Source organism: Sander vitreus, chromosome 3 (genome assembly GCF_031162955.1).
Source record: "Sander vitreus isolate 19-12246 chromosome 3, sanVit1, whole genome shotgun sequence".
In the NCBI taxonomy this organism is placed as follows: Eukaryota; Metazoa; Chordata; class Actinopteri; order Perciformes; family Percidae; genus Sander; species Sander vitreus.
In genome coordinates this window covers 33,274,422-33,286,457 of record NC_135857.1, presented here as the reverse complement: position 1 = coordinate 33,286,457, position 12,036 = coordinate 33,274,422, and positions in this window count along the sequence as shown.

The following is a 12,036-nucleotide window of genomic DNA, read 5'->3' as shown; positions in this document are numbered from 1 at the left end:
CAAGCTAGAGACACATTCAATTAGCATGAAAACATATCCCAGAGAACGGTCAACTCGGTACCCATGTGTTATTAACCCCTAGGTTCATTTTGCGCCCGAATTGTCCTTTAATGGACCATTTTTAATGACTGAATGGAAAGTCATGACTGTAATACATTTGTTATGAACTTTGACTGTCCTTAAAGATATTTGTAAATGTAAGATGGACCTCTGAAGGAACATCAAGTGTGCCAACAATGACGTCACAGTTGATTGCTAATTGGCACACGCCTGTGGCAGGGGATGTGGTAGTAAATGTGTCTCTCGTTCTCTGCAGCCTGAGGAATGTCATTTTTGAGTGAAACATTGCTTTGCATTAAGTCTTGGAACAATTTTTGTATTCGTTTTTGCATAAATATTGTTTAGACTCAAACGCATGTTGTTATCGGACACTTAGACTATTAATCTGAGCCTGTCAGTGGAAAAACGAGCACTTTTGTGAAGGTAAATATAAGCTGGACAATCGCCCTATTAACTTACATTGTAGCTTGTTTCACCAATGACCGACTGCAGCGATCTCACTTAATACTGGACCAATGTCAAAGATGGTTGTTCCCATCAGTCACTCAGACACAAAATCATAGGAAAATAGGGTTTCAGGTTGAAAAAAGCGGTAGTTACCCTTTAAATAGATAAATGTACCGGGGTTAAAGAGCTTAGTGAAGGAAAAAAAAGTAGACAGTATAAAGTCTCACACAATGGCAAACTTTTCTCTGCCGTCACAGCTTAGTTTCGTAACTTCAGCTGCATCTTTGCTTCAGTGAACCTGACAGGAATTGAATTGAGCGGCGGTGAGGGAATAAAAAACAAAAACATCTTTGGCAAGGCCACATTCCTTCAATATTGTCTGATTAATACAATCATATTGACTGGGAATAAATTAGCATTTACTCTGAATTGACTGCCGTGGCTCCTTTTCGACACCGGAGACATCCGGTGCTCTCGAACTGCTTTGAGCGGTAAGTGTTTCCTCTCTCCTGCACTGTTTTTAGGAAGGTCGAATGTCTACCTGATTTGATTCAGCTCAGCTGTTTATCTCTCTATGAAGCTCATTTCCTTTTAAAAGCCTCACAGGAGTAAAACTCTATATTCGCATTGACTTATTCTAATGCTCTTAGCTGTCTGACTATACCTGGGAGAACTCAGCAAGCATTGATCTGCTGATCTGCAGGTCAAAAAGACGCCGGCCCATATTATTTTTTTTTTCACCCTCCCTGTCTTCTACAAATGAGGGGAAACAAAGTCAAACAGCATAAGTATGGTTTGTATAGTGAATCCACCCATCCACTTATTGTATTACTTATACCCGGCTTTACCTGCTGTATCATTTCAAAAGGAATATTTAATGGCTAATACTATCTACTAAAGGGAGAAAAGGAATCTAACATAGTCAAGTCATGTACCAGTGTGTCAACTCTGTCACTTCACATACATTCTTTTTTTTTTTTTTTATTCTTTTTGTGACTGATCTCATCTCTTTTTCTAACATAAAGTGATTTTAAAGCTGATGTACATTTAAAGGAACACGCAGACTTATTGGGACTTTAGCTTATTCACCGTATCCCCCAGAGTTAGATAAGTCCATACATAACCTTCTCATCTCCGTGCGAGTTGTAACTCTGTCCGACGGTTCCACCAGTAGCTTAGCCTAGCACGGATCCTGAAGGTAATCGGTTCCAACTAGCCTACTGCTCCGAATAAGTGACAAAATAACGCCAACATGTTCCTATTTACATGTTGTGATTTGTATAGTCACAGCGTGTACAAATAACAAGGTCACATAACACAGAAATTTGAAATTTGAAAGTTTGACAGGGCATGCTCAAATGACGTAAAATACATATAAGAACATAAAAGATACATATAGAAACAGTGTACAAACATTGACTGTACAAACATGTACAAAGCCTGAATGGAGCTGTTGTCTATGTATGTGATGGCAGTGGGGATGAAGGATTTTTTACAAATGTTTTTCCTTGCAAAAGGGACTCTGTGGCGTCAACCTGATGGCGGTAACTGAAAGGACTGGTGAAGGAGGTGGGTGGGATCCTGTGTAATTATAGTGGTTTTCCTGAGTACTGACAGGGTGTGGAGTTCCTGTCTTGTGTGTTTTCCCGCCTTTGGGATTGTCTGCCTCCCCCCTAGTCTCGCATTGCCAGACCTTCCTCCACAGCGCTGCGGAGGAGGGTCTGGCGAGTCCACACAGCATTCTGGGATGGGAGAAAAACATGCTCTGGTTTATCAGAATTTCTTTAAACAAATCACAATCGTCCTGAACGGTGCCTCTGCAAAATAGCCTCTGGAAGGAACTTGTTTTGGTGGAACATGTGTACGTTCAAAAGTTGTTTTAGTCGTGCAACAGAAAACTCAGATTGGACAGATAGTCTAGCTAGCTGTCTGGATTTACCCTGCAGAGATCTGAGGAGCAGTTAACCATAGTCCTCATGAATCCACCAGAGTTTAAAATGCCATCACAAAGAAAGTCCAAGTCAACGGATATCCGGCCTAAATGAGTGAAATCCGGCAGAATTTTCGTCAGCAACAGAGCAATCCCGGAAGTGGAACGTCATGGATATAGACTACTCCCCCCCTTTGCCGTTTTTCCTAAATAAATCTTCACGATGTTACTGCTGCCTCCTCATCGCACCAGTCTTCGCACCACTTATTTTCAAGTTGTGACAAAATTATCTTTTATTTGTTCTGCTTTTCTATGTTTATCTCTTTTCCAACTTTTCCTCTCTCTCTCTCCCTATCTCTCTCTCTCTCTCGTTTTTTCATTGTTTTCTTTTGCTTTACTCTTTCACCTCCACTTTCCATTATGCTGTGTTCTTTTAAATTCAGCATAGTCACGACACTGTGTGTGTCTGTGCGTGTGTGCTTGCGTGCGTGCCTGCCTGCATGCCTGCTCTAGTCATAAAACTGAGATAATCCATTCCGCTGAATTATTTACATCCTATCAGATGGCTCTATCCGCTCTGTAGCCGGGCAAAGAGTCGGCAGGATGACACCACGACTGGCTCCGTTTGGTTTTCAGGTAGCACAATTTGCTTTTGGTGCATTTTCTTTTATTGGACAGGGAAAGTTATGCCATTAAATCTGTGTTTTATATATTTTAAGAGACAGCTTCTCCATGAACTAATGCATCTGGTACAGTGTGTGTAAAGATGAAACCCTGTCTCTGAAAATTACGTTTCCATACAACTTAATGGCATTCTCAATTTTGTTTTGAAGTTTTCTCGGTACGTCACATTACACGTCCTCGTACCAGCGACAGGTGCACGTTGTGAAATGGATGCTGTTTTAAACGTGGAAAACATTACGAATTCAAACAAAATCACTGGCTTAGGTTTAGGAAAAGATCATAGTTTGAACAGCAGGCTCGGTGACTCCCACAGTATTTGTTTTTCTTTTACCACCCCCTGCCTCCTTGCACATGTCCGAAGAAAGAACAACAGACACACCGTAGCTTACCTGCTGGTATCATGCAGCTAAAGTCACAGCGTAACGTTAGCTTACCTGCTGGCATCATGCAGCTAAAGACACAGGGTAAAGTTAGCTTACCTGCTGGTATCATGCAGCTAAAGACAGGGTAACGTTAGCTTACCTGCTGGCATCATGCAGCTAAAGATACAGGGTAATGTTAGCTTACCTGCTGGTATCATGCAGCTAAAGACACAGGGTAATGTTAGCTTACCTGCTGGTATCGTACAGCTAAAGACACAGGGTAATGTTAGCTTACCTGCTGGTATCGTACAGCTAAAGACACAGGGTAACGTTAGCTTACCTGCTGGTATCATGCAGCTAAAGACAGGGTAACGTTAGCTTACCTGCTGGCATCATGCAGCTAAAGACACAGGGTAACATTAGCTTACCTGCTGGTATCATGCAGCTAAAGATACAGGGTAATGTTAGCTTACCTGCTGGTATCATGCAGCTAAAGACCCAGGTTAACGTTAGCTTACCTGTTGGTATCGTGCAACTAAAGACACAGGGTAACGTTAGCTTAGCGGTAGCCTGCAGCTGCTCTTTTCCAGACACCATAGCCACTGCTGGACTCGGAGTTCACGGAGAAACAACAGAATTGGAAAACCCTCCTTCCCTAACGTCACCGTGTGGCAACCTTTTGCCCTCCCCTTGAGTGAACAAACAACGAAGGTGAAGCATGTGGGCTCCAACGGGACTCTGTGAAGCCTTTATTACTGATGGATTTTAACTGTTGATGTGAAGTACCCTTCTGCTATTTAGTGGCTCTTATTGCCGCATTGCCGTCACTGCTGAAAGGAAAATGTTTAAACTAAAAATTGAATTGAATTGTGACCTTAAAATCGAAAGTCAAATTGAATCGTGGATTTGGATATTTGTGACACCCCTAGGCTCTGAGCAAGCCAACAGTTCACCTAGATTGTTTTAACCTTTTTTTGGAAGTACAATATTGGAAATAATCCCTGTGTGACAAAAATATGGTAAATCGGCAGCTCAAAGGTGAACAAGGAAGTTGGTCTGTAAAAAGTGAAGGATGTGTACAACTGACAGTTTCGCTCATCATTTTAACATGACCCAGAGTCAAGGTGGACACAGTTATGAGGTTGAAAAATACTAGATGTGAAGTGAAGTACATTTTTGTGTAATAACAGGGAGGATGTAACAAAAAATATCAGGTTTGGACAAGAGCTCTGACTGCTGCCATTGTTAAACAGTATACACTGTGTACTTCACTTCAACAGTTTTCATGAAAGCACAAAGCAGCTGAGTGCTGTCCGTGGATACAATGAGCATGTTGCTGTCCGTGGTTCTGAAATGGAGGGCTGCAATTTCAAAGAAAAGAACAGTGTTTACAAAGCTGTATCACCAGAAAAGCACACACACACACACACACACACACACACACACACACACACACACACACAAATATAACACAATTACTGACAAAAATATAGGAAAGACAATCAGGGACACCACACACAAACACATGCAAAGGTTGCAATCGCACATGCACATAAAGAAACATAAACTGCAGACTTCAGTTTATTGTCCCTATTTTTATTTACTTCAGGAGAAACCAATTATCAACTAATAATCACACGGGCACACATTTTCACTCTCCCACAATAGTCTTTAAGTATTGAATGTGTGCCTGTAAATAAACTTGACTTGTGTATCTGTATCTACACCTGCATGTATGTACATGAACTGTATGTCCAGGTTATCCCTATTTTCCAACAGGCACGTCTGCTCTGCGTTCAGGATGTGCCACGACCATTTAAGTCAACGCTTGATGTTCCACCAGCTGCGCCACGCCGCGGCCCATAAGCGTACGTGAAGAGGCTTTCTGCTCTGCTAAAGATACGCGCCAGGTCTATTTTTACACAAGCCGGACAGAGTCTCCAGTCAATTCAACAATAGACACCCCCCTCCCCAATACCGTATATGTCTCCTTTACAACACCACGGACGACGAGAGAGTCATCTTGGAGATGTAAAAACATAATACGACATCACAGATGTTTTTTTTATAAAGACAACGCCAGAAAAGAGAAGGCATGGAGTTTAACTGCAGGAGTGCTTGGAGTGGAAGGTAGATACTGGCTTAATAAACACAGAACTGTTCTGTAAAGTGAGACAATAAAAGCTGCGAGTCGGGCGGGCAAGAGACGATCCCGGTGTGGTATGCCGCGGAAAATCTGAGTTATTTGTTTAAACAGTATGTTCGGTCTCTGCTCTATAAATGACACACTTTTCTGTCTCCTGCAGTTACTGCAGTTTAGTGTCCTCTAGTGGCGGATAGATGTGTGCTGTCTTCTATTTCTAGGTTTCCTTTGAATAAAGTTTCAGTTTGTATGCGCCATTTTGTTGGAATCCGGAAAGCGTACCTCCTATGGGGAGATTCTGAGGCTAACAAGCCATCACCTCCCGTTAGCATTCCATTGACTCCCATTCATTTTGGCGCCACTTTGACAGCAAATAACTTTACATCTGAAGTGTTTAAAGACTCTGTTTGTCCGTTGTTTATTTCTAAAGAAACACGACAATGTATAAAAGGCTCCATTACGTTGTATCTTACATTATGGCCCCGTAGCAGACGTTTTTGTAAAAATGGGCTAACGATTGCGTCATGACCACATGACTTTCTGTCGCATAGTAGAGGAATTACCGTATAGTACAGGAGAAGCTCGCAGGCAATCGGGGACGTGGAGGCATGCAGTCAAGGGAGAAGCCCATAGAGAGTTCATGAAAAGCATCGGAACCAAATATTTCAGCAACGTTTTGATGGATTGGAAATACTACGGTATGTGGCAAGTGAATTCATATGAAGTAACATTTATCCACGACTTCAACTAGGATATTTTAACCCTTGTGTTGACTTCGGGTCACATTGGCCCGTTTTAAATTTTTGTTTTATATCAGAAAATATTGGACGTAGAAATAAGCGTTGAAAATGTGTAGAAGAAAAATTTTAAACGTTGGAAAAAGCAGAATCTAATTGTGAAAAAAGAAGATTGGGGAAATTATACAGACAAAGTTGCTCCTGTTCCTACGCTCATGGACAGCTCCTACTCACGCTCTCCGTCTCTGCTACATTGGGAATGATTGAGATTTCTCTTGGCACAGCTACCAGAAGACTTCCAACTTTCAGACAGGTTGCTCACGTCACATCTACGTCTTCAAGCTCAGTTGGAGGCTGCTCAGTAACGCTCAGCCATCACCGGGAAAGAGCTTCTAATTGACTTCACTGGTCTCCGTCGAAGTCTATGGCGTCGCTTTGTCCATTTCTGTCACTGTCTATGGGAAAAACACATCGGAGAAGGGTGCATGTTACATCCACCTCCATCTTCTCTTTGTGCCCTTTAGAAGGCGCAATATGTAAGTACATTTGTTCTAGAATACATTGTACATGTTAATAAGCTTTATTTAGACAATGAGTCAATGTTAAGATGTGTATTTTCTAAGTTAGCTAAATTATGCTATATATTTAAGTAATATTACACACCTTAAAAACTTATCTGTTTTGATCTGCCTTGAATGATTATTTCAGCAGTATTTAAGATTTGGTCATGGGTTTATGGTCATGCATTAATTTTATGTTCATGGAGATATATACACTACATTGTAATTATTTGGAAATTATACGTGTCTTTTGTGCTGTTTAAGTTTTCACACGGCTTCCTTTAAAATGGCCATCAAGTCAGCTCAGGTCTTGGCCACTTTTTTGGAAGAGTGTTTCACTCGCTGCATAGCCATGTACCTGAACACGTGATGAGTGCAGAAGATGGATGTATGATTGAATGTGAAGATGTACAAATATCAAAGTGTATGAGAGAGAGAGAGAGAGAGAGAGAGAGACAGAGAGAGGTAAGGTAGAGGAGTGTTTCGTGGTGAAAAGACAGCTCATTGTGTCACCTCTTCAGTTCTCAGCAGCACACACACACACACACACACACACACACACACACACACACACACACACACACACACACACACACACACACCCATGCAACACTGAAGTACCATTATACCCACTTAACCTCCACTCCAGTGATATATACCCAATTTGGAAAGAAGAAAATTAATTCCAGAAAGTCATCATTCAACATGTCTTTTTTTTGTTTGTTTTTTGCCAAATTGTCATCAAAGCAGACACTCAAGGTTGTAATACTTCTCCAGTTTCTCGGCACTCATTGCTGTGAAGTTTCTGCACTGCATTTCCAAGAAATGACCATCAATCAAAGAGAGAATTCAGGACAGTGACCAGGCTTCAATGGTGTTTGATGAAACGGTGTAACCTCGCAGGGTTTCTGACTGAGATCAAGATGTGATCAAGATGCAGCCTCAGGCTACATGACGCTTTACGAAGAGGAGTGCTGATGTAGAAACATAACAAACGGAGAAGGATATGTACCGCTCCACAGCAAAAAGTTACACATAGATATTTGAATTCAATGTTTCTTAGCTCGGGCCTTTTCAATGTGATTCCTTTCACATCAAGGTTTTATGTGACATTACATTTCTTTCACAATGCTGTCCTGCTATAAAAGTCCACCAAGGCTGTCTCGTCTCTGTATGTTAGTTGTGATGTTGAATGCTTCTGATGCTACAAGGTTGGATTTTTAGGAGGTCTGTTAAACATTTGGTATGTTTGCAGACAGCGTGTCACCTGTGCACATGTTGTTTTTGAATTAAAGTGGAGAAGAGGGTAAAGGAGTTCAATTCAATTCAATTCAGTTTTATTTATAGTATCAAATCATAACAAGAGTTATCTCGAGACACTTTACAGACAGAGTAGGATAAAGCCCCAACAATTACAATAATTCCCTCAAGAGCAAGCATTAGTGGTAGCTATTGCGACACGTTCATGACCTTTTCTCTCCTTCCCCCGACAAGGAGAGAAAGCATTAGTGGTAGTTATTGCGACACGTTCATGACCTTTTCTCTCCTTCCCCCGACAAGGAGAGAAAGCATTAGTGGTAGCTATTGCGACACGTTCATGACCTTTTCTCTCCTTCCCCCGACAAGGAGAGAAAGCATTAGTGGTAGCTATTGCGACACATTCATGACCTTTTCTCTCCTTCCCCCGACAGCAGACCGACAGAGTTTTAGAGGTTAATGTTCAATAGTCATTTATTCTTTATTTTTCTCATTGATTCATTTTTTTTTCTTTAATTTGTTCCATTATGCTGCATTCTTGTAAATTCTGCAGAATAGTTTGTGTGTGTGTGTGTGCGTGCGTGCTTGTGTGTGTGCGTGCGTGTGCGCGTGTGTGAACTGAACACACCGAGGTTTGAGGCATTCGAGAACACGACTAGAAATGCAAGGGCTCAAGTAGCAAACAGGAAGCTGTGATATGAAATGCATGAAAGCCACAGTGCTGCGGGCGATACTGTCAGTTGCCACAGTTGCAGTTTTATTACCACTGTTTGAATATTTAACTGAATAGAATCTGCTGATGGCTCATTATGGTATTGACTGCACACTCATGATTTTTCAACCTATGATCAGTCAGATTTATTCAGTGTTTGCCACGGTGTCGTTTAAAAAACCAAATGGAGGCCAGCCAAACGATGCAGTGACATTAACAGCTCTCTATGATCGACACAGTCAGGTCAGCTAATTTATTGTATGCTGTATGTGCAAAAAAAAGAAATTTTAACACACAAACCAAAGATGTTAAAAAAAACTTCCCATGCATTTGTTTTTAAAGTGTAGAAACTCTATGGTAATTAAACACAGTCTCACAGAAGTCTTAAAACTATAGTTCCCTTTCGTTCTACGTCACCAAAGAAATCCACAACGAGGTTTCACTTACATGCAGTGTAGTTTCCGAGACGTCGAGTGCTAACAATCCCTCTGGGCCTTCATGGTGCCATGTTGACTTGATTTCTCTTTTCATCTTTTGTCTACTTAGCTGCTATTATTCCTCTTGTAATGACTTTATTTCTGTTTCATTCACTCTTACTACTGATCTCTGCCTCCGACAGTTTTGCTGTAAGAAGAAACGTACGGATGACGAGACACCACAGATTTGTAAGTTTTATGCACTTACTTGCTTTAATTACAATATTTCATGTTTCTTTTTTCATTTTTTCTCTTTTGCACTCGCACATTGTGAACCTGTCAAGGATTTCTGCTCTGTCTGCAGAACGAGCCTGAAAACGTTTCTCAAACAGATGCCTGAGACATCAGAAGAGCAGACATCTGTTGGAGCTGATCGTCTGCTAGCGGTACGCTAATATGCTAATGAGGAGCATTTTTTTCTTTCATAGGCACGGCAGGAAGAATCAGCACTTATCGCGCACATCTGAAGAGACATAGATTAATTAGTTCTGAAGAACAAAGCGATACGGGAAGATAAAAAGTTAGAAAACAAGACCGAAACAGAGAGATCTGAGACCAAGTGTGTGTGTGTGTGTGTGTGTGTGTGTGTGTGTGTGTGTGTGTGTGTGTGTGTGTGTGTGCGCTAGACTATCTGTCCAATCTGAGTTTTCTGTTGCACGACTAAAACAACTTTTGAACGTACACATGTTCCACCAAAACAAGTTCCTTCCCAAGACTATTTTGCGAAGGCACCCAGGCCTTCCGGTGTTTAGCACCGCCCAAGACAATTGTGATTGGTTTAAAGAAATGCCAATAAACCAGAGCACGTTTTTTTCTCCCATCCCAGAATGCTGTGTGGACTAGCCAGACCCTCCTCCGCAGCGGTGTGAAAGAAGGTCTGGCAATGCGAGACAAAGCAGGAGGGGAACGGGGGACTCCGACACGAGACCGAGACCTTGTAAAAGTGGTCTTGTGACCAAGACCGGTCTCAAGTACTACAACACTGGTCACAATATCAAACTATTAATATAAATGAATGATCCTGAACAAATATTGAAAATACTTTATAGTGTCAATCAGACGGCAGTGTCCCTGTCCTGCGGTGACATGAGATAAGTCTGATTTTGAAGTAGGTGCACAAACGCAGCATCTTCAGACTGAACCAGACAAAGAATTCAAGAAATCTGAAAGAGCTATTTTCATAAAACGCAGAGGAGGCAAACCTTCAAATTGGGCTTAAACAAAAGAGGATGAAAAGCTTTTCTGGTCCTGAAAACATTGTCCTATATTTTCAAAAGCCTGCTGTTTGGAACGGAAAACATTTTTTTTTATAGAGTGCTTTTATTCCTTTTGTTACTGAATATCTACTAATCTGCACCTGCTCTCCTCTTATATGAGAGAGACTTTGGCACCGAACATGCCATAAATTAACATTTGCTCTCCGCCTACATGGCCTATACTTGTATTCCTCTTATCTCTTGTTGGCCTTTTATCTGTCTCTCTCTCTCTTTCCATCCTACTCAGTCTCATTTTCTCAACCTCTCCCTCCCACCTCTGTCCTTCTCTCCCTCCTCTTTTCTCTCTCTTTGCTGTTTCTCCTCCTCTCTCTATTCCCATCTGGTTATGTTAACATTTCTCTGTCCAACAACTCGGACCAATGTAGTGTGTTGTCCGTTTGTGCATGCATTTACAAAGTCATTGTTTTGTTTTTTTGTTCTTTTAATTAACGAAGTAGATCTGTTTCAAAGGATTTTGACATAATATAAGAAGTAATGTGGCCCTATCTTGCACCCGGCGCAGCGCAGAGCCCAACGCAAGTGTCTTTACTAGTTTAAAACGGACGCAGTCCATCCAGCGTCCACGTCGTTTAAATAGCACGCCGATGGGCGCCCATCTTTGCGCCCATGGACGTGCTGGTCTTACAGGGAGGTGTGTTCAGGTGCTTTCTTGGCATATTGCTATCTTGAGGCAGCGGAAAGTGATCGCGCCATTGACCAACAAAAACCTGGTCTAAAGTCAATAACGCCCACATGGCCCATGGAGTCATTTTACATCACTGTATCATTATTGAATATTTCTGGTGATGAAATGTGAGTCTTTTTTGAAAGGTTAGAAACTCCTCCCATGCACACTTTGTCTCAGACAAATTCAGATATAGAGAAGAACAGCACAGCAGTTACCCCAATTCATATGACTTTTATTGAATCTTAAATAATAACTGTAAGTACTTTCTCTTATTTCAGTGTGAATGATTGTATAATCCCTCCAATACTCACAATTTGCACCACTGCACTTGAATAGTTATTTATTCTGTATTACCATAGCCATAGTCATAGCTTGTTCATAGCATGTACATACCTGGAGTGATAGACACTCATATAGACATACAGTATATATTTATATATCATTTCATACTTTGTACTCTGTATATACTATAGCATATGTTATTTAATCACTGCTTAAAGCACTTCTGGTTAGACGCTGACTACATTTTGTTGCTATGTACTTTGTGCAATGACAATAAAGTTGAATAAGAGAAACAAATAAAAAATACGATCCAGGAAGTCCAGATAGAGAAGGGCTTTTCAAAGTCCGCCACTGTGTTGCTCCCCTCACAAAATCAATACTAATAGAATATTTATATTAAAAGTTTTTGCGGCATCTCGGCTCGCTGAACTCTGTGAAATAC